The sequence below is a fragment of the Bufo bufo genome, chromosome 7 (genome assembly GCF_905171765.1).
Source record: "Bufo bufo chromosome 7, aBufBuf1.1, whole genome shotgun sequence".
NCBI lineage: Eukaryota > Metazoa > Chordata > Amphibia > Anura > Bufonidae > Bufo > Bufo bufo.
The window spans coordinates 10,691,855-10,715,575 of NC_053395.1; the positions used below are offsets into that span (position 1 = coordinate 10,691,855).

The 23,721-nt window shown below is 47.0% G+C and overlaps 1 pseudogene; it reads left to right on the forward strand.

Moving 5' to 3' along the window:
* The first annotated feature begins 1,480 nt into the window (after positions 1 to 1,480).
* Positions 1,481 to 6,449, forward strand: LOC121008003 (annotated as a pseudogene).
* Positions 6,450 to 23,721: the final 17,272 nt, after the last annotated feature.

Consider the following 23,721-nt stretch of genomic DNA (forward strand, 5'->3'; position numbering starts at 1 on the left):
CGCTTCAAGAGCGATCAACAGGCATAACAGATAATAACATTGGCTGCGCACCAAAACCGCTGCCTGTTAAATGTTTGAATTTGTATATAGTCCTGATGAAGAGGGCGATTCAGCCCCGGAAACGCGTAGACTACTGACAAATAAAGAAGACCTTCCACCCTCCACATCGCTCCTGATGTGCCCTGGATTCCAGTTCTGGCAGCACCTTCTGCGATCCAATTTTATTTTTAACCAGTCAACTGCCAAAAATGGCTGATATAGGAGATCAGGAGCCGACCAGGATGACAAAGGGAGAAAACAGCACTTATCTGGTCTTCCTGCATCAAAGACATGGTCCCTCATTCCAGTATACTAATGGGGGTACTCTCAGTGGAGGGTCATTACCAGTATACTAATGGGGGTACTATCAGTGGAGGGTCATTACCAGTATAATAATGGGGGTACTCTCAGTGGAGGGTCATTACCAGTATAATAATGGGGGTACTCTCAGTGGAGGGTCATTACCAGTATAATATTCGGGGTACTCTCAGTGGAGGGTCATTACCAGTATAATAATGGGGGTACTCTCAGTGGAGGGTCATTACCAGTATAATAATGGGAGTACTATCAGTGGAGGATCATTACCAGTATAATAATGGGGGTATTCTCAGTGGAGGGTCATTACCAGTATAATAATGGGGGTACTCTCAGTGGAGGATCATTACCAGTATAATAATGGGGGTACTCTCAGTGGAGGATCATTACCTGTATAATAATGGGGGTACTCTCAGTGGAAGGTCATTACCTGTATAATAATGGGGGGTACTCTCAGTGGAGGGTCATTACCTGTATAATAATGGGGGTACTCTCAGTGGAGGGTCATTACCAGTATAATGATGGGGGTACTCTCAGTGGAGGGTCATTACCTGTATAATAATGGGGGTACTCTCAGTGGAGGGTCATTACCTGTATAATAATGGGGGTACTCTCAGTGGAGGGTCATTACCTGTATAATAATGGGGGTTCTCTCATTGGAGGGTCATTACCTGTATAATAATGGGGGTACTCTCAGTGAAGGGTCATTACCAGTATAATAATGGGGGTACTCTCAGTGGAGGATCATTACCAGTATAATAATGGGGGTACTCTCAGTGGAGGATCATTACCTGTATAATAATGGGGGTACTCTCAGTGGAAGGTCATTACCTGTATAATAATGGGGGGTACTCTCAGTGGAGGGTCATTACCTGTATAATATTGGGGGTACTCTCAGTGGAGGGTCATTACCAGTATAATGATTGGGGTACTCTCAGTGGAGGGTCATTACCTGTATAATAATGGGGGTACTCTCAGTGGAGGGTCATTACCTGTATAATAATGGGGGTACTCTCAGTGGAGGGTCATTACCTGTATAATAATGGGGGTACTCTCATTGGAGGGTCATTACCTGTATAATAATGGGGGTACTCTCAGTGTATAATAATAATATATTGTCGTCTCCCCGCTTCTAGCTCAGGACCGGTGACACCTCCAGCTCTGCACTGCGCTCACCTCCCTGCACAATGCTGACTCTGCTGTGCCTGTGCCTGCTCCTGGGCTCCTCAGTGGCCTCTAGTGGTGAGTGGCAGTCATTACACGTCTCATCTATGTTTATAATCTGCACAGACTATAATCTCCCTATACACTGCGTGCAGAATTATTAGGCAAATGAGTATTTCGACCACATCATCCTCTTTATGCATGTTGTCTTACTCCAAGCTGTATAGGCTCGAAAGCCTACTACCAATTAAGCATATTAGGTGATGTGCATCTCTGTAATGAGAAGGGGTGTGGTCTAATGACATCAACACCCTGTATTAGGTGTGCATAATTATTAGGCAACTTCCTTTCCTTTGGCAAAATGGGTCAAAAGAAGGACTTGACAGGCTCAGAAAAGTCAAAAATAGTGAGATATCTTGCAGAGGGATGCAGCACTCTTAAAATTGCAAAGCTTCTGAAGCGCGATCATCGAACAATCAAGCGTTTCATTCAAAATAGTCAACAGGGTCGCATGAAGCGTGTGGAAAAACCAAGGCGCAAAATAATTGCCCATGAACTAAGAAAAGTCAAGCGTGCAGCTGCCAAGATGCCACTTGCCACCAGTTTGGCCATATTTCAGAGCTGCAACATCACTGGAGTGCCCAAAAGCACAAGGTGTGCAATACTCAGAGACATGGCCAAGGTAAGAAAGGCTGAAAGACGACCACCACTGAACAAGACACACAAGCTGAAACGTCAAGACTGGGCCAAGAAATATCTCAAGACTGATTTTTCTAAGGTTTTATGGACTGATGAAATGAGAGTGAGTCTTGATGGGCCAGATGGATGGGCCCGTGGCTGGATTGGTAAAGGGCAGAGAGCTCCAGTCCGACTCAGACGCCAGCAAGGTGGAAGTGGAGTACTGGTTTGGGCTGGTATCATCAAAGATGAGCTTGTGGGGCCTTTTCGGGTTGAGGATGGAGTCAAGCTCAACTCCCAGTCCTACTGCCAGTTTCTGGAAGACACCTTCTTCAAGCAGTGGTACAGGAAGAAGTCTGCATCCTTCAAGAAAAACATGATTTTCATGCAGGACAATGCTCCATCACACGCATCTAAGTACTCCACAGCGTGGCTGGCAAGAAAGGGTATAAATGAAGAAAATCTAATGACATGGCCTCCTTGTTCACCTGATCTGAACCCCATTGAATACCTGTGGTCCATCATCAAATGTGAGATTTACAAGGAGGGAAAACAGTACACCTCTCTGAACAGTGTCTGGGAGGCTGTGGCTGCTGCTGCACGCAATGTTGATGGTGAACAGATCAAAACACTGACAGAATCCATGGATGGCAGGCTTTTGAGTGTCCTTGCAAAGAAAGGTGGCTATATTGGTCACTGATTTGTTTTTGTTTTGTTTTTGAATGTCAGAAATGTATATTTGTGAATGTTGAGATGTTATATTGGTTTCACTGGTAAAAATAAATAATTGAAATGGGTATATATTTGTTTTTTGTTAAGTTGCCTAATAATTATGCACAGTAATAGTCACCTGCACACACAGATATCCCCCTAAAATAGCTAAAACTAAAAACAAACTAAAAACTACTTCCAAAAATATTCAGCTTTGATATTAATGAGTTTTTTGGGTTCATTGAGAACATGGTTGTTGTTCAATAATAAAATTAATCCTCAAAAATACAACTTGCCTAATAATTCTGCACTCCCTGTATAATGTCTGGTCATGCTGAGGCCTCCGCCTGGCAGGGGTTCTCCTTTAATTCTCTCCTCTCATCCTGTAGTGCAGTCCCGTATGTCTTCCTTCGTGGGGGAGCACGGCGCAGGAGGGGGCACCGCATTTTCCTTCTCCTCGGAGCAGCTAAAAGGACCAATCACAGGCCTGCGAGTGCGGGAGAACCCGAGTCACATCATAGGGTGAGACCCCTCATGTCTTCTCTTCCTCCCATCTTACCAGCACACAGCAGGCTACGGCCTCTGAATACAGTTTGTCCCAAAAAAAATGTGGCTGTTTTTACGACCAGACGGACCACACTGAAATCAATGGACTTGCTTTAATGGTCGCTCAGACGAGTACACTATATAAAAAAAATTACATACTGTATATATCTATATGTACTCCGGTCACCACAGGCACGGCGGGGAACACTCACCCTGCGATGGAGGCAGCGGGACCTGTCGCTCCCAGAGTGATCAAGTGACATCACAGGGAGTGTCAGGTCCTGCAGCCTCCAGTGCGGTCTGAGTGCTCCCAGCCGGGCCTGTGGCCTCCAGTGCGGTCTGAGTGCTCGCAGCCGGGCCTGTGGCCTCCAGTGCGGTCTGAGTGCTCACAGCCGGGCCTGTGGACTCCAGTGCGGTCTGAGTGCTCGCAGCCAGGCCTGTGGACTCCAGTGCTGTCTGAGTGCTCGCAGCCGGGCCTGTGGACTCCAGTGCAGTCTGAGTGCTCCCAGCCGGGCCTGTGGACTCCAGTGCGGTCTGAGTGCTCACAGCCGGGCCTGTGGACTCCAGTGCGGTCTGAGTGCTCGCAACCGGGCCTGTGGCCTCCAGTGCGGTCTGAGTGCTCCCAGCCGGGCCTGTGGCCTCCAGTGCGGTCTGAGTGCTCGCAGCCGGGCCTGTGGCCTCCAGTGCGGTCTGAGTGCTCACAGCCGGGCCTGTGGCCTCCAGTGCGGTCTGAGTGCTCACAGCCGGGCCTGTGGACTCCAGTGCGGTCTGAGTGCTCCCAGCCGGGCCTGTGGACTCCAGTGCGGTCTGAGTGCTCCCAGCCGGGCCTGTGGACTCCAGTGCGGTCTGAGTGCTCCCAGGTGGGCCTGGAGAGCATTAACTATATAGAGAGCAGTGTCTGGATCGCACAAGGGTGAGTGTGCTTTATAATATTCAGGAGCGTAGGTCCAGGGCCGGACAACTCAAGTTTGACCACTTTGACTTCGAACCTGAATAACGTCATTCCTGCAGAGTGTCTCTTCTCAGCCTCTTCCCTGCAGAGTGTCTCTTTCCAGCCTCTTCCCTGCAGAGTGTTTCTTCTCAGCCTCTTCCCTGCAGAGTGTCTCTTCTCAGCCTCTTCCCTGCAGAGTGTCTCTTCTCAGCCTCTTCCCTGCAGAGTGTCTCTTCTCAGCCTCTTCCCTGCAGAGTATCTCTTCTCAGCCGCTTTCCTGCAGTGTCTCTTCCCTGCATAGTGTCTCTTTGTAAGCTGTGTACTGGGGTGGGCTCCCCAGAATACAGCGAAGTCACAGACAAGGAAAGCGACACTGACACCAGCTTACTATGCAAGAACAGAAACTTTACTTAGACAACGAGTAATAACATAAGAACAATACAAACATGCATAGAAAATGCTATATCCCCGGACCCACAGTCAACGTCCCTGCCCACTGGACAGGCCTAGCCGATGGCGGACACAGCAGAGTCTGCAAGTCGTGCTGTGCCGCTACAGAGGACACCCCTAGCCGATGGCAAACGCAGCAGAGCCTGCAAGTCAATAACTGTGCTGCAGTCCAGTACAGTACAGCCTAGCAAAACGATCTAATCCTAACTAACTAATGCTAGGCCTAGGCTAGTCTCTGTATCTTCAGGCGCCACACAATGTAATAATCAGTAACCAGGTGTACCGACCTGTGTCCGTTCTGGGCCCAAGGATGCAGCCTACCAGGGATGGCCACCAACCTCTTAGCAACCGTGCGGCCTTGCTTGATGATGAGGCCTTCTGTCCACACACTGAACTGGTCTTCCTGGGACAACCTCTCTTTCAGAAGAGCTGGATTCAGTCAGGGTATAACAGCTACTCTCCTTCTTCTGAGTGTCCATTAACTGCCAGACATCTGCAAGCCATGGTGGAATCGGATTCAGTCCCTCACAGCACAATCCTTCCACCACCATGCCAGATCAACACTTCCTGGTTCACTCATAGGCAGCAGCATGAGTCATCAGCATGAGTCATCATCTGTTTTGCATATTCAAATCTCAGAGTGTGCTGACTGTAGCTGCAAAACAGTGGCCTCTAGTGCCTGGAATGCCAAATGACAGTTTAAGTACATACATTATGCAGAAATAGCTATTTCACAATCTCAGATCTTCTCAGCCTCTTCCCTGCAGAGTGTCTCTTCTCAGCCTCTTCCCTGCAGTGTCTCTTCTCAGTCTCTTCTCTGCAGATTGTCTCTTCTCAGCCTCTTCCCTGCAGTCTCTTCTCAGCCTCTTCCCCGCAGTGTCTCTTCTCAGTCTCTTCCCTGCAGAGTGTCTCTTCTCAGCCTCTTCCCTGCAGAGTGTCTCTTCTTAACCTCTTCCCTGCAGATTGTCTCTTCTCATCCTCTTCCCTGCAGTGTCTCTTCTCAGCCTCTTCCATGCAGTCACTTCTCAGTCTCTTCCCTGCAGAGTGTCTCTTCTCAGTCTCTTACCTGCAGAGTGTCTCTTCTCAGTCTCTTCCCTGCAGAGTTTCTCTTCTCACCCTCTTCACTGAAATGTCTCTTCTCAGCCTCTTCCCTGCAGATTGTCTCTTCTCAGCCTCTTCCCTGCAATGTCTCTTCTCAGCCTCTTCCCTGAAGATTGTCTCTTCTCAGCCTCCTCCCTGCAGATTGTCTCTTCTCAGCCTCTTCCCTGCAGTGTCTCTTCTTATGTTCTTGTCTTCTGCAGGGTCCAGTTCCAGTATGGTGTCACCTGGGGACCTTATTATGGGAACCCATCAGGAACGCTCCACGAGATCTTACTCCATCGGGGGGAGAACATTGTACAAGTGTTTGGGAAGGTGGCCTCCTACGTGAACGAGCTGATCTTCATCACAAACCGAGGGAGACTATCGGTCAACCCTCCGGCAACAGCTTCAATGATTTCCCCCTGTATAACGGCACCGTTATGTGAGTGGCCGGTATTCATCCGTCATACACAGCATTGGTTTCCACTGGGGGGTCAGTCCAAGTTGTGTCCATTGCAAAGAAGAGTCCAAATGATGGATACAAGAACCATATCGACGGTCCTGGAAACCGACCCATGGCTGACGACACCGTATCTCCGACTGCGTCCACAGATCTCGACTTCCACAACTAATGATCCTTTAATTAATGCTTCTACCTCTCCAATCTCTCTGAAGTTCTCTTCTCCATTTGCAGCCAATGAGAAGAGTCCTGAGTTACATCCTGTATTATACTCCAGAGCTGCACTCACTCTTCTGCTGGTGCAGTCACTGTGTACATACATTACTTATCCAGAACTGATCCTGAGTTACATCCTGTATTATACTCCAGAGCTGCACTTGCTATTCTGCTGGTGGAGTCACTGTGTACATACATTACTTATCCTGTACTGATCCTGAGTTACATCCTGTATTATACTCCAGAGCTGCACTCACTATTCTGCTGCTGCAGTCACTGTGTACATACATTACTTATTCTGTACTGATCCTGAGTTACATCCTGTATTATACTCCAGAGCTGCACTCACTATTCTGCTGGTGCAGTCACTGTGTACATACATTACTTATCCTGTACTGACCCTGAGTTACATCCTGTATTATACTCCAGAGCTGCACTCACTATTCTGCTGGTGGAGTCACTGTGTACATACATTACTTATCCTGTACTGATCCTGAGTTACATCCTGTACTATACTCCAGAGCTGCACTCACTATTCTGCTGGTGCAGTCACTGTATACATACATTACTTATCCTGTACTGATCCTGAGTTATATCCTGTATTATACTCCAGAGCTGCACTCACTATTCTGCTGGTGCAGTCACTGTGTACATACATTACGTATCCTGTATTGATCCTGAGTTACATCCTGTATTATACTCCAGAGCTGCACTCACTATTCTGCTGGTGCAGTCACTGTGTACATACATTACTTATCCTGTACTGATCCTGAGTTACATCCTGTATTATACTCCAGAGCTGCACTCACTGTTCTGCTGGTGCAGTCACTGTGTATATACATTACTTATCCTGTACTGATCCTGAGTTACATCCTGTATTATACTCCAGAGCTGCACTCACTATTCTGCTGGTGCAGTCACTGTGTACATACATTGCTTATCCTGTACTGATCCTGAGTTACATCCTGTATTATACTCCAGAGCTGCACTCACTGTTCTGCTGGTGCAGTCACTGTGTATATACATTACTTATCCTGTACTGATCCTGAGTTTTATATCAAGATACAGAGGCTCCTATTGCTATCTCTTCCTTTACTGTCCACCAATAGCAGCAAAGAAATTTACATAAAGAACAATGTAACCATGGTAACAACCGTCCCTCCCCAGACAGCCCCTATAACAGACAGCTCCTCCTCTGGATCTTCCTCTTTCTTTGCTGCTGCCACCAGATCAGTGCTGCACTATTCTGTTTCTGTTGGATTATCTAATTATATATTTAGATATTTAGATATTCCACTATTACTGTTTATGTGGGGGTTTTTCCCTTAGGTTACCCCTTTTCACCTGGTTCGGGGGGGTCCTGTCCCATCTTTATTATCTTTATTATGGGCATATTCACCCTTAGCTTTTCCCACCCACCCCACTCCCTGCCGCGGCCGCCGCTTTGCCCCACTGTGTGTTTTGTCTGGTCTCTTTAGCACTCGATTTGTTTTGTTACCCCCTGGTCCTTCAGCCCATTTTTCTGGGCGCTCGGAGCCGTCCGCGATCCATACCTTACTTCGCCGGCGGTCGCGAGATCTCGCGAGACCTTGGCGGCCATTTTGTATTCATATCTTCGCCTATTCTCGCGGGATTTCGGCGGCCATCTTCATTCCCCACAGACGCCTGGTCTCCCGGTCTTGCTCCTTCGTCTCTGGGGTGATTAACTCTTACCTGCCTTCCCCCCTACCCTTAGATTGGGCTTTGTAGGTGTCTGTCCTCGTTCTTCTGGGGATTTTCTTAGGTTGCTCCCTATAGCCCTTTGCCGCATTACCTGCCAGCATGTCTAATTCAGACCAGCCACCCACCCATACTAGCCACCCATCCTCCCCTAATGATGCTAGGGTTGAGGGTGAGGATGCTCATACGCTGGCACTGTAGCGTTCAGTTTCTAATGCAATTATGGCAGCAATGGGCTCAATGTCCTCCTTTTTTCCCAGAGCATCTCACAGGCCTTGACTGCCCACCCTCCTAGAGAGGTCCTGCAGACGGCCCCATTGATTAATCCGCAGCCTACCAACTTAGATCCTCCTGTTTCACAGGAGACTGTGACTGGTGTGCGTACTGCCACCCATGAAAGCGTGCTGGGATCACGCAAAAGAGCCTTGCCACGCCAGGCAGAACGGGCGCGTATGTGGAAATGTGCTAGAGCACAACCTTGCAGTGACTCTGACTCCGAAGGGGTTCAGATGAGGAGGCTTTTGCGGAAGCTAGTTTCCACTCTGAGGAGGATACCCCTGATCAGGTAGCAGACCCCATTGGCCCCACGCCTTCGACTTCTTTAGTCAAGGACTCCTCATCATCCGCTACCAATTTGGCCACTTCCCTGGTGGACCCTTCAGGCGAACTCGACCCAGATGCCCTCCACCACCCGAGATCGGCGGAGTGGCTTCCGGCGGATCATGTAGTTAAATACCTTGAACGCTGGGTTTGTCATCCCCTCAGTAAGGAGGCACGCAACAAGCTTAGAGCTGAGTGCCCCAGGCCCCTGGTCCCCAACAAAGTTTGCGACACTCCGGTTGTCGATCCGAAAATGACACAATTCCTAAGACTGGCTGGAACCCCCGTAAAGGGTTGGATTCCGCTTTGCAGAGCTGCCAGGACAAGCTCCTGGATGTATTCAGCCCTTTGACCAAACTGTTTGAGATGGCCGAGGTGGCCAGAGCAGATGGCTCTCCGATAGATCCAGAGGTACTGCGAGGCTGGGTACAGAGAGCGATATGTATCGCAGGGAATGCCAATACGTCCCTGGCCATAGAACGGCGTAAGGCCATTCTGTTCAAAATCGACCCCAAGTTGGGCAACCTTGCCCTTACCGAGGCAGGTAAAGATGCCAGGGCCTTTTATTCGGTGATTCCTTTATTAAGGACCTGAGTCGCTTTGTGGGGGCGTTTACGGCCTTAGACAAGGCCCAATCCTCTATGCGTAGAGTATTTCAGGGGAGGGTCTCCACCAGGGCCGGCAGTAGCAGGGGCCGCCTGTCCGGCCGATCCACTTTTCAGGCTTGTAGCGCGGGCTGAGGCTCCTTCATACAGAGACCTCCCTTCCAGGAACAGAGGAACTCGTCGCCCTTCTTCCCAGCCAGAGGTGGCCAGTGGCGCTCCAGGTCCTTCTGAGGAAATTCCAATTCCAGGAGACCTTTCGGTAAGTCCTCCCCCAGTGGGGGATTTTTCGGACCATTGCATCGGGGGCAGACTCCGTCATTTTTTCCATGCCTGGTTAGCCATCACGTCAGACCCTTGGGTCTTGACCACAGTCAGGGGTTTCCACATCAAGCTCGTAGACTCACCAAGCCTCCTCCCTTCCCCCCGCTCCTTTTGTGCTGTCAAGGCCCGATTGCACTCTTGTAGATCTGGAACTCATGTCCCTTTTCCGCAAACGAGCGATAGAGAAGGCTTCTCCATCCCCCAGGGGAGTCCTCAGCAATATCTTTCTTGTACAGAAGAAAGATGGTCAGATGCGCCCGGTTATAAATCTGCGGGCTATCGCCACTTCAAGATGGAGGGGATTCACCTCCTCAGAGATTTGCTACTTCCGGGGGACTGGATGTTGAAATTGGACCTCAAGGATGCTTACCTGACGGTTACGATTTCCACACAGTCCAGAGACCTGCTCAGTTTCCTATGGAGAGGGGAGATTTGGCGCTTCACCTGCCTCCCTTTCGGCCTGTCATCAGTGCCTTGGTGTTTCACCAAGCTGATGCGTCCGGCCATGTCCTGGCTTCGCAGTCGAGGCGTACGTCTGATCGTATACCTGGACGACATTCTTATCATGCACCAATCCAGGTCAACCTTGCTAGTACACCTGCGCAGGACATCGGATCTCCTCTCACGCCTCGGATTTCTCCTCAACCTGGAGAAATCTTGCCTTACCCCGCTACAGAGGATAGAGTTTCTGGGATTCACCGTGGACTTGATCACGGAATCGCTCAGCCTCCCTATGACAAAGTTGCACTCTATCCGCAAGGAGCTTCGGCACGCTCTGTCCATCCCCCAGTTGTCGCTACGTCATCTATCCCGCATCATTGGCCTGCTAGCCTCTTCGATCCAAGCTGTGTTCCCGGCTCCGCTGCATTACCGCGCCCTTCAGCTGCTGAAGATCGCACACCTTCGTTCTGGTGCAGCGTTTGCTGATACAGTGACCCTGGATTCGGAAGCTCGAGAGGAACTCCACTGGTGGATCAACAACCTGGAGGCGTGGAATGGCAAGGCGATTTTCGGTCTTCAACCGGAATTCACGGTGGAATCAGATGCGAGCCTCCAGGGCTGGGGGGCCCACTGCGATGGTATCTCCACGGGCGGCCGTTGGACGGAGGATGAAACGCGCCTCCAGATCAATGCCTTGGAACTTCTGGCCGGTTCCTTTGCTATTCGGAGCTTCACCAATGGGATGGCCCATGCGTGCATCAGGTTACGTATGGACAATGTTTCAGCCGTACGGTACGTCAACGTTTGGGAGGGACCCACTCGGCGACTCTAGCGCGTCTCGCGAAGGACTTTTGGTGCTAATGCCTTTCCAAGGATATCATGGTTCAGGCGGAATACCTTCCCGGCCTCCACAACACTCGAGCGGATTGGAGTTCCCGCTGCTTTATGGACGGCAGCGATTGGAGGCTGGCTCCGGAAGTTTTCTTGGTGATATCAGATGTCTGGGGTCTTTTTACCATAGACCTTTTCGCCTCGAGACTCAACACACAGCTTCCTCGCTTCTTCAGCTGGCGTCTGGATCCGGAGGCGGAGGATGCCTTTCTTCAGGACTGGTTCGTTTCTCTTCTGTACGCTTTTCCACCTTTCGCAATGATCCCGAGGATGCTGCTGCAGGCTCGTCGCCAGAGGGCCGACTTGGTCGTGGTGGTCCCGTTTTGGGGGACTCAGAGTTGGTTCCCGGCTCTGCTGGAGCTCATCATAGATGTGCCCCTTCTTCTTCCGAATCAAGTAGATCTGCTTGACGACCCTCGGGGGCTACGACATCCGCTCCTGCTCGAGGGATCCCTACAGCTGCTAGCATGCCGGATCTCAGGATTCCCGGAGAGGTCGAAGGCATTTCGGATGCAACTAGATGCCTCCTGGACAACACATGGGCTCCCGGCACCAGAAAATCTTATTGGGCAGCCTGGGGATCTTGGGCTAGCTGGTGCTTGGAACGGGACCTGGATCCCATTTCGGTGCCTGTGAGTCACCTCTTACAGTTTGTCAGGGTGTAATAATTCAATTAAGAATTATTAATTATGGTCATAAAAATAATTAACCATAAAAAAATTACATTTATAAAATTTGTCATAAATTCTTAAAATCATGACCTGGTGAATTGTAGACAACCTAATTGATACAATTCACATCTGAGTCCGACTATTTCCTCAGATAAATAAGTTATTTTTGACGTGAGATGACGTTAATGATAAAATGTAGTTCTGCATTATACAATAATACACAGGTATTATAAAAATATGCAGATTTATTGGTTACAAGGTTATAAACATATACTGTATAAGTAAATAAACACAATGATACATACAAATGAATAAATATAGCATTAATAGAAAGCATTACAAGCTTAACAATACATGTGAGTGGAAATAACTTGTCACATTATAACAAAGCTATTATTAGGTTAGGATATCAAATTAGGAACATAAGTTATATACATTACTTCTGTTCAGAGAAAACCTCATGATATCAGGATGGGTATGTCTAATCCTAGACATCATTATAGAATGCTAAATACATTCTGCCCCCCCCCTAACCAACTACACATCACATGACTTCAAGATGGGAAAATCCATTCAAGGATATAACTTAGAAGAGACAACTGTATCCTTCCGCCCCATCTTGGACTATTTTCACTTATATAACTTTGGTAAGAATATTAAGACAAATAACAGGGATCTAGGATCTTGCTAGACCATATCTTAAATGGGAAGGACTTGAAACAAGTCTTTCCTGTGGGAATCCATCACTTAGCTTGGCGAAGAATGTTCTATCAACATATATATATATAAGCAATTATTTAATGCTTTGCTAGATTATGAGTCTTCATTCTTCTGCAGGTAGAATGAAGCCTCACAATATCCTAAGACTACATCTCAATATGGAGATGATCAATTAATTTATTTATTTATTCGCCAATCTAGATGGTATAATTTCACCCACACTATCAAATTACTCTTAATAAAATTAAATATCATTCTCTGTGTCTCTTACCAAGTCCTAGTAGGAATCTCACTTCTGCTCCTAGGAAAGCTGGGTGGTCCATCATAGCACATCTCACTATGGCTTTCATCTTGATAGACCCCTCTAGAGAGCTCAAATTCTGTTCTTCTCTTTCCCTCTTTTCTCCTTTCCTTCTACCTTCTGTGTATGGTTTATGATCACAAACTTATCAGTTAGACACACCTTCCTAGTTTGGAACTTTCCAATCATTGTCGGATGGGCGTGACCATTGATAAAAAATGTGACATCATAACCTTACCCAGAATGCACTTTTGCTACTGTTGTAATGTCACCTACTCATACTTAGGTGGCACTGCTGTATAAGCTATTTGCATCATAGTATAAAGGGTTAACTTATGTAAGTCTGAATATACATTTGACCTTAAAAGCTTTAATTCAAAGCCATAGGGATTAATTCTGACACTTGTAGCAATTAGAGACAGACCTCTAGGCGTCTCTCTGAATGTTTCTCACACTGTTGATTTATGGACTCATAATAGTATGAATGGCCTTGTTTTCTCACAGAGATATCAGTACCTCCTGTCATACCAAAGATGTGAATAATTGTTACAAAACACACATCTTCACAGACACTCTTTTAGAGACAGATATTCTCCTAATGAGAAATATATACAATATACTGGATACATGTTGTCTTCGTAACATATAACAATATAATATAACCAAATATATATACACTGCTCAAAAAAATAAAGGGAACACTTAAACAACACAATGTAACTCCAAGTCAATTACACTTCTGTGAAATCAAACTGTCCACTTAGGAAGCAACACTGAGTGACAATCAATTTTACATGCTGTTGTGCAAATGGGATAGACAACAGGTGGAAATTATAGGCAATTAGCAAGACACCCCCAATAAAGGAGTGGTTCTGCAGGTGGTGACCACAGACCACTTCTCAGTTCCTATGCTTCCTGGCTGATGTTTTGGTCACTTTTGAATGCTGGCGGTGCTTTCACTCTAGTGGTAGCATGAGACGGAGTCTACAACCCACACAAGTGGCTCAGGTAGTGCAGCTTATCCAGGATGGCACATCAATGCGAGCTGTGGCAAGAAGGCTTGCTGTGTCTGTCAGCTTAGTGTCCAGAGCATGGAGGTGCTACCAGGAGACAGGCCAGTACATCAGGAGACGTGGAGGAGGCCGTAGGAGGGCAACAACCCAGCAGCAGGACCGCTACCTCCGCCTTTGTGCAAGGAGGAACAGGAGGAGCACTGCCAGAGCCCTGCAAAATGACCTCCAGCAGACCAAAAATGTGCATGTGTCTGCTCAAACGGTCAGAAACAGACTCCATGAGGGTGAAATGAGGGCCCGACATCCACAGGTGGGGGTTGTGCTTACAGCCCAACACCGTGCAGGACGTTTGCCATTTGCCAGAAAACACCAAGATTGGCAAATTCGCCACTGGCGCCCTGTGCTCTTCACAGATGAAAGCAGGTTCACACTGAGCACATGTGACAGACGTGACAGAGTCTTGAGACGCCGTGGAGAGCGTTCTGCTGCCTGCAACATCCTCCAGCATGACCGGTTTGGCATTGGGTCAGTAATGGTGTGGGGTGGCATTTCTTTGGAGGGCCACACAGCCCTCCATGTGCTCGCCAGAGGTAGCCTGACTGTCATTAGGTACCGAGATGAGATCCTCAGACCCCTTGTGAAACCATATGCTGGTGCGGTTGGCCCTGGGTTCCTCCTAATGCAAGACAATGCTAGACCTCATGTGGCTGGAGTGTGTCAGCAGTTCCTGCAAGACGAAGGCATTGATGCTATGGACTGGCCCGCCCGTTCCTCAGACCTGAATCCAATTGAGCACATCTGGGACATCATGTCTCGCTCTATCCACCAAAGTCACATTGCACCACAGACTGTCCAGGAGTTGGCAGATGCTTTAGTCCAGGTCTGGGAGGAGATCCCTCAGGAGACCGTCCGCCACCTCATCAGGAGCATGCACAGGCGTTGTAGGGAGGTCATACAGGCACGTGGAGGCCACACACACTACTGAGCCTCATTTTGACTTGTTTTAAGGACATTACATCAAAGTGGGATCAGCCTGTAGTGTGTTTTTCCACTTTAATTTTGAGTGTGACTCCAAATCCAGACCTCCATGGGTTGAAAAATTTGATTTCCATTTTTTTAATTTTTGTGTGATTTTGTTGTCAGCACATTCAACTATGTAAAGAACAAAGTATTTCAGAAGAATATTTAATTAATTCAGATCTAGGATGTGTTATTTTTGTGTTCCCTTTATTTTTTTGAGCAGTGTATATATGTCCTACTGATTGTCTTATGCTAAGGACTAACTAAGGCTCATTAAATGAATACATGAATATTATATATTTTGCTTCATTAATAAATGCCTAATTGTATAGGTAATTATCACCAGCTGCATAGAGCTTATATTTATCTCCCGTCATAAATTTAAAAGTAGACAAGGAGGATTCTTCTCAGACTGGTACATTCATGAGAAGAATAACACTAAAAAGCAGAAACCTTTGTGCGACCTTACTTTGGCTTACTCAAGACATACAAAATTGCAACTATAGTCGAGCATGGCTCTTAAAGGTAATGAACATCCATCTTGACAATAATGAATTGGATATGAATGTATTTACCTATGAAAAGGCACAACAAGTTCCTTACCTCCTTATTTGAGGCGGGGAAAGTTTATAGAACTATTAACCTATTCAGGTCTGCTATTTCATCCACTCATCAGGGTTTTGAGGGTATCCCTGCGGGACAGCATCCTTTGGTGTGTCGCTTGTTACGTGGTTCTCGCCTGGCTCGCCCTCCTCGGCCTCATTTTTCTACCACTTGGGATATTTCCTTGGTATTGTCCTTCTTCGCTTCCTGGCCCAGCAATCCGGATCTCTCCTTGAGACAGTTATCGGCTAAGTTGTTGGTGCTGTTTTGTCTCATTTCTTGTAAAAGGGTGTCTGACGTTTGGGCTCTTGATCACGACGCCAGGTCCTTTACTCCTGAAGGCGTCTCCTTCAACATTTCCAGACGCACCAAGACTAACATCAGGAAAGTATCGTATCCCAGTTTTCCGTCTTCGCCGGCTCTTTGCCCGGTGGCCTGTTTACGGGAATATGAATCCCGGACGAGGGCTCATCGCTCTTCTTCGATTCCTCAACTTTTTCTTTCCATTCGCCATCCCTTTGGCCCAGTCTCCAGCCCGACTTTGGCTCACTGGATGAAGTGGGTTATGTCCCTGGCTGGAGTGGATACTTCCATCTTCACTGCACATTCGGCGAGAGGTGCCGCTGCCACCTCTTTAGCGATTTCAGGTGCGCGTTTGGAGGACATCTTACGTTTAGCTGACTGGTCGAGGGTCACAACGTTCAGGGAGTATTATTTTCGTCCTCCTCCTCATCCGTTTTCTTCCATAATTGACCAGCTTTGAACTTGCAATAGGAGCCTCCGTGTCTTGATGTAAAACTACATGATTTTCCTAGTCTATGACGTAAAGTCATGGTTTTATTAAAGACATGGAGGCGAGTATTGCCCACCCTGGATTCTTTTTCCCATCCCTTTTAGATTTTCTGAGGGTTTTGTATTATTTTGTTTTACTATTAATGTGGTTTATGCTTACATGGATTGTTTATTAGAATTGTTTTCAGGTTAAGGTCTGACAGATGATGTCTGGTTTCTACCTGATATTTACACTGGCCATATTGTCTGTTTTCTTTTTTCAGACTGATGTTCTACTGAATACAGGACACTACATCCTTCTGTTTTCTCTTCAGAAGTTTTAGCCAGGTTGGCTTCGGTTGTGATGTTCGGGTGGAGCTGAGATGTTCGCTTCCAGGTTCTAAGTTCCAGTTTGTGGTTCCAGTTCATTTACCAGTCGTAGTGTCAGGTTTATAAAAAAAGAGGAAGATCCAGAGGAGGAGCGGCCTGTTATAGGGGCTGTCTGGGGTGGGACGGTTGTTACCATGGTTACATTGTTCTTTATGTAAATGTCTTTGCTGCTATTGGTGGACAGTAAAGGAAGAGATAGCAATATGAGCCTCCGTGTCTTTAATAAAACCATGACTTTACGTCATAGACTAGGAAAATCATGTAGTTACATCCTGTATTATACCCCAGAGCTGCACTCACTATTCTGCTGGTGCAGTCACTGTGTACATACATTACTTATCCTGTACTGATCCTGAGTTGCATCCTGTATTATACTCAAGAGCTGCACTCACTATTCTGCTGGTGGAGTCACTGTGTACATACATTACTTATCCTGTACTGATCCTGAGCTACATCCTGTATTATACTCCAGAGCTGCACTCACTATTCTGCTGGTGCAGTCACTGTGTACATACATTACTTATCCTGTACTGATCCTGAGTTACATCCTGTATTATACTCCAGAGCTGCACTCACTATTCTGCTGGTGCAGTCACTGTGTACATACATTACTTATCCTGTACTGATCCTGAGTTACATCCTGTATTATACTCCAGAGCTGCACTCACTATTCTGCTGGTGGAGTCACTGTGTACATACATTACTTATCCTGCACTGATCCTGAGTTACATCCTGTATTATACTCCAGAGCTGCACTCACTATTCTGCTGGTGCAGTCACTGTGTACATACATTACTTATCCTGTACTGATCCTGAGTTACATCCTCTATTATACTCCAGAGCTGCACTCACTATTCTGCTGGTGGAGTCACTGTGTACATACATTACTCATCCTGGACTGATCCTGAGTTACATCCTGTATTATACTCCAGAGCTGCACTCACTATTCTGCTGGTGCAGTCACTGTGTACATACATTACTTATCCTGTACTGATCCTGAGTTACATACTGTATTATACTCCAGAGCTGCACTCACTATTCTGCTGGTGCAGTCACTGTGTACATACATTACTTATCCTGTACTGATCCTGAGTTACATCCTGTATTATACTCAAGAGCTGAACTCACTATTCTGCTGGTGCAGTCACTGTGTACATACATTCCTTATCCTGTACTGATCCTGAGTTGCATCCTGTATTATACTCAAGAGCTGCACTCACTATTCTGCTGGTGGAGTCACTGTGTACATACATTACTTATCCTGTACTGATCCTGAGTTACATCCTGTATTATACTCCAGAGCTGCACTCACTATTCTGCTGGTACAGTCACTGTGTACATACATTACTTATCCTGTACTGATCCTGAGCTACATCCTGTATTATACTCCAGAGCTGCACTCACTATTCTGCTGGTGCAGTCACTGTGTACATACATTACTTATCCTGTACTGATCCTGAGTTGCATCCTGTATTATACTCAAGAGCTGCACTCACTATTCTGCTGGTGGAGTCACTGTGTACATACATTACTTATCCTGTACTGATCCTGAGCTACATCCTGTATTATACTCCAGAGCTGCACTCACTATTCTGCTGGTGCAGTCACTGTGTACATACATTACTTATCCTGTACTGATCCTGAGTTACATCCTGTATTATACTCCAGAGCTGCACTCACTATTCTGCTGGTGCAGTCACTGTGTACATACATTACTTATCCTGTACTGATCCTGAGTTACATCCTGTATTATACTCCAGAGCTGCACTCACTATTCTGCTGGTGGAGTCACTGTGTACATACATTACTTATCCTGCACTGATCCTGAGTTACATCCTGTATTATACTCCAGAGCTGCACTCACTATTCTGCTGGTGCAGTCACTGTGTACATACATTACTTATCCTGTACTGATCCTGAGTTACATCCTCTATTATACTCCAGAGCTGCACTCACTATTCTGCTGGTGGAGTCACTGTGTACATACATTACTCATCCTGGACTGATCCTGAGTTACATCCTGTATTATACTCCAGAGCTGCACTCACTATTCTGCTGGTGCAGTCACTGTGTACATACATTACTTATCCTGTACTGATCCTGAGTTACATCCTGTATTATACTCCAGAGCTGCACTCACTATTCTGCTGGTGCAGTCACTGTGTACATACATTACTTATTCTGTACTGATCCTGAGTTACATCCTGTATTATACTCCAGAGCTGCACTCACTATTCTGCTGGTGCAGTCACTGTGTACATACATTACTTATCCTGTACTGATCCTGAGTTACATCCTGTATTATACTCAAGAGCTGAACTCACTATTCTGCTGGTGCAGTCACTGTGTACATACATTCCTTATCCTGTACTGATCCTGAGTTGCATCCTGTATTATACTCAAGAGCTGCACTCACTATTCTGCTGGTGGAGTCACTGTGTACATACATTACTTATCCTGTACTGATCCTGAGTTACATCCTGTATTATACTCCAGAGCTGCACTCACTATTCTGCTGGTACAGTCACTGTGTACATACATTACTTATCCTGTACTGATCCTGAGCTACATCCTGTATTATACTCCAGAGCTGCACTCACTATTCTGCTGGTGCAGTCACTGTGTACATACATTACTTATCCTGTACTGATCCTGAGTTACATCCTGTATTATACTCCAGAGCTGCACTCACTATTCTGCTGGTGCAGTCACTGTGTACATACATTACTTATCCTGTACTGATCCTGAGTTACATCCTGTATTATACTCCAGAGCTGCACTCACTATTCTGCTGGTGGAGTCACTGTGTACATACATTACTTATCCTGCACTGATCCTGAGTTACATCCTGTATTATACTCCAGAGCTGCACTCACTATTCTGCTGGTGCAGTCACTGTGTACATACATTACTTATCCTGTACTGATCCTGAGTTACATCCTCTATTATACTCCAGAGCTGCACTCACTATTCTGCTGGTGGAGTCACTGTGTACATACATTACTCATCCTGGACTGATCCTGAGTTACATCCTGTATTATACTCCAGAGCTGCACTCACTATTCTGCTGGTGCAGTCACTGTGTACATACATTACATATCCTGTAGTGATCCTGAGTTACATCCTGTATTATACTCCAGAGCTGCACTCACTATTCTGCTGGTCCAGTCGCTGTGTACATACATTACTTATCCTGTACTGATCCTGAGTTACATCCTGTATTATACTCCAGAGCTGCACTCACTATTCTGCTGGTGCAGTCACTGTGTACATACATTACATATCCTGTACTGATCCTGAGTTACATCCTGTATTATACTCCAGAGCTGCACTCACTATTCTGCTGGTCCAGTCGCTGTGTACACACATTACTTATCCTGTACTGATCCTGCATTATACTCCAGAGCTGCACTCACTATTCTGATGTCTCCAGCCTCTCGTCCTCCTGGTTTGGTTCAGGCTCCATTCTTTCCTAGTCTTACCTTTCCATGGAGGCGTCCATATTGTCACTTACCTTTTCATATGCCCCGCCCATTTATTGAGGAATCTCCAGGTTGCCTCTGCAGACCCCTGGGGCCCCGAACATTCAGGTATGACCTACCCTGCACTGCAGGTGAACTAGAAGCACCACAGGCCCCAGGATGACCGGGTTGTCAGCTACTACATAGTCACCGGGCTCAGGGGCCCCAGGACTGAAGATGGCGGGGGACACATAGGCCGTACACCAGACCGACATCACACATTCTCCCCTCACGTGTTGTCCTGGCAACACTTCAGCTGGTGGCCACGCCCCTTCCTCCCTGCACAGCTGACTGCTCTCCTCCAATCATGTCTCCTCAGGACGGCTGGGGCAGCTGGGATTTGTAGTCCTCACATGTACTCTCCTGTGGACACTGAGTATATGGGGCCCCATGTGCCTCTTCTGCAGGAGCACTGCTGCTCTTTCTGCCCCTTGTCTGGAGAATTAGTAGGTGTGAGTATAATGGGTGGACATCCGGGGAGGGGGCGCCACAGCTGGGACCCTAATGAGGGGTGATCCAGAAGAAGTCTCTGAGATTGACCCCAACAATAAGTGAGGTGAAGGGTCACATCGAGAATCAGGCGCCGCTTATCCGCACACTACCCAGAATTCCTGCGTGTGGTCACAGTTTTTCAGGACTGTGGGGGTCACTGGTGTCAGTCATATGGAGTGACGTAAGAGAGAATCCTGACTATAAGCTGAGCCCAAGAGCTTACCATCTAATAGGTCCGCTACAAAGACAGTCCCTACTGTGCCGGGTAAGTCTACCCAGGTCATAGCCATGACAACTAGGATGAAAACCGCCATACTTTACACTGTAGGCTGAAGAACAGAGGCAGTTATTTTCATTGACCTCCAGGGAGCGCCGCTCCCATCAGATCTGAAATTAGAGGCTTGTACTGATTTATCTTCTATTTATTGTTTTATTCGGCGGCCGCCCCTTTAAGTCAGCGAGCGTGTTCCGGAAAGTTCTGGATGGTTTTTCTGTGAGCGGATGATTTATGTTCCAGGTGGGGGTGACACGGGAGCAGAACGGGACGGTCTGACCACCCACGGAATCATCTCTGCTCCCGGAGGGTGTCATAGTTGTCAGCCAGGAGGCCGGAGCAGCCTTCAGGAGGCACCAGGGACTCCGCAGCCTCGGGGACAGTTCAGGGCGGCTGATAAACGTCTGCTGTCTCCGCATCTTCTAGAAATATCCTGACACTCCTGGTCACAAGAGCTGACAACCCGTTTACTGCAGTTACACTTTCTGCCCAGGGGTTGTCAGCTCTCCACAAACCCTGAACGGCATAGAAATCTGCACAGACTTCTGTACAACTTCCCAGACTCCCACTTCCTCTCTGCCCATGTACGTGTCAGTCTTCACTGTAGTTCTACAGTGTTGCATTCTATTCACGAACAAGGAAGCTCAGGATGTACAGAGCTATTGATCCCTTCCGTAGAGGGAAGTGCTGCAGTGTACAGCAGTGAACCTATGTGAATAGTGGAGAGATCACAAACACAAATGGGGCATGTATGGTCGCCCGTCTCCACTTATAATGGACAGAAGCATGTTATACACAGCGATGCCACCCAGTGCTCGCTCCAGCAGAGAAACAAATGGAAAGCGGCAATCTTCTGCCGTGGATATCCTCACCGCCAATTAGCAGCATCCAGGCCGCCAGGGTCAGCTGACTGATCAATCCTCTGGTGGCCTCCATTTTGGACGTGTCATTAGAGCCTGCAGGGAGGGGCACTGCATTAATTGTCTCACACCCTGTAGGATTCGGCAGTGATTCCTGGAGTCGGTGACCACATCACGGCCCACAGGGAATATCCCAAACTCTGACAACTAATTACATGAGATTAATGAGGGAAGTTACAGCCGCAGCAGCCAAGTCCCGGGGGAGAGACCGGACCACGGAGAGCGGTGCTGTAAGCCTGCGCCATCAAGAAGAGAGCGGAAATCTCCATAGATAGATAGTACATAGATAGTAAAGAGTCCATAGTCTCACTGCTCTTACTATAAAGAGTATATAGTCTCACTGCTCTTACAGTATATAGTCCACAGTATCACGGCTCTTACAGTAAAGAGTCCATAGTCTCACTGCTCTTACAGTAAAGAGTCCATAGTCTCACTGCTCTTACAGTATAGAGTCCATAGTCTCACTGCTCTTACTGTACAGAGTCCATAGTCTGACTGCTCTTACAGTAAAGAGTCCATAGTCTCACTGCTCTTACCGTAAAGAGTCCATAGTCTCACTGCTCTTACTGTAAAGAGTATATAGTCTCACTGCTCTTACAGTAAAGAGTCCATAGTCTCACTGCTCTTACAGTAAAGAGTCCATAGTCTCACTGCTCTTACAGTAAAAAGTCCATAGTCTCACTGCTCTTACAGTAAAGAGTCCATAGTCTCACTGCTCTTACCGTAAAGAGTCCATAGTCTCACTGCTCTTACAGTAAAGAGTCCATAGTCTCGCTGCTCTTACAGTAAAGAGTCCATAGTCTCACTGCTCTTACAGTAAAGAGTCCATAGTCTCACTGCTCTTACAGTAAAGAGTCCATAGTCTCACTGCTCTTACAGTAAAGAGTCCATAGTCTCACTGCTCTTACAGTAAAGAGTCCATAGTCTCACTGCTCTTACAGTAAAGAGTCCATAGTCTCACTGCTCTTACAGTATAGAGTCCACAGTCTCACCGCTCTTACAGTAAAGAGTCCATAGTCTCACTGCTCTTACAGTAAAGAGTCCATAGTCTCACTGCTCTTACAGTAGAGAGTCCATAGTCTCACGGCTCTTACAGTAAAGAGTCCATAGTCTCACTGCTCTTACAGTAAAGAGTCCATAGTCTCACTGCTCTTACAGTAAAGAGTCCATAGTCTCACTGCTCTTACAGTATAGAGTCCATAGTCTCACTGTTCTTACAGTAAAGAGTCCATAGTCTCACTGCTCTTACTGTAAAGAGTCCATGGTCTCACTGTTCTTACAGTAAAGAGTCCATAGTCTCACTGCTCTTACAGTATAGAGTCCATAGTCTCACTGCTCTTACAGTAAAGAGTCCATAGTCTCACTGCTCTTACAGTAAAGAGTCCATAGTCTCACTGCTCTTACAGTAAATAGTCCATAGTCTCACTGCTCTTACAGTAAAGAGTCCATAGTCTCACTGCTCTTACAGTATAGAGTCCACAGTCTCACCGCTCTTACAGTAAAGAGTCCATAGTCTCACTGCTTTTACTGTAAAGAGTCCATAGTCTCACTGCTCTTACAGTAAAGAGTCCATAGTCTCACTGCTCTTACAGTAAAGAGTCCATAGTCTCACTGCTTTTACTGTAAAGAGTCCATAGTCTCACTGCTCTTACTGTAAAGAGTCCATAGTCTCACTGCTCTTACAGTATAGAGTCCATAGTCTCACTGCTCTTACAGTAAAGAGTCCATAGTCTCACTGCTCTTACAGTAAAGAGTCCATAGTCTCACTGCTCTTACAGTATAGAGTCCACAGTCTCACCGCTCTTACAGTAAAGAGTCCATAGTCTCACTGCTCTTACCGTAAAGAGTCCATAGTCTC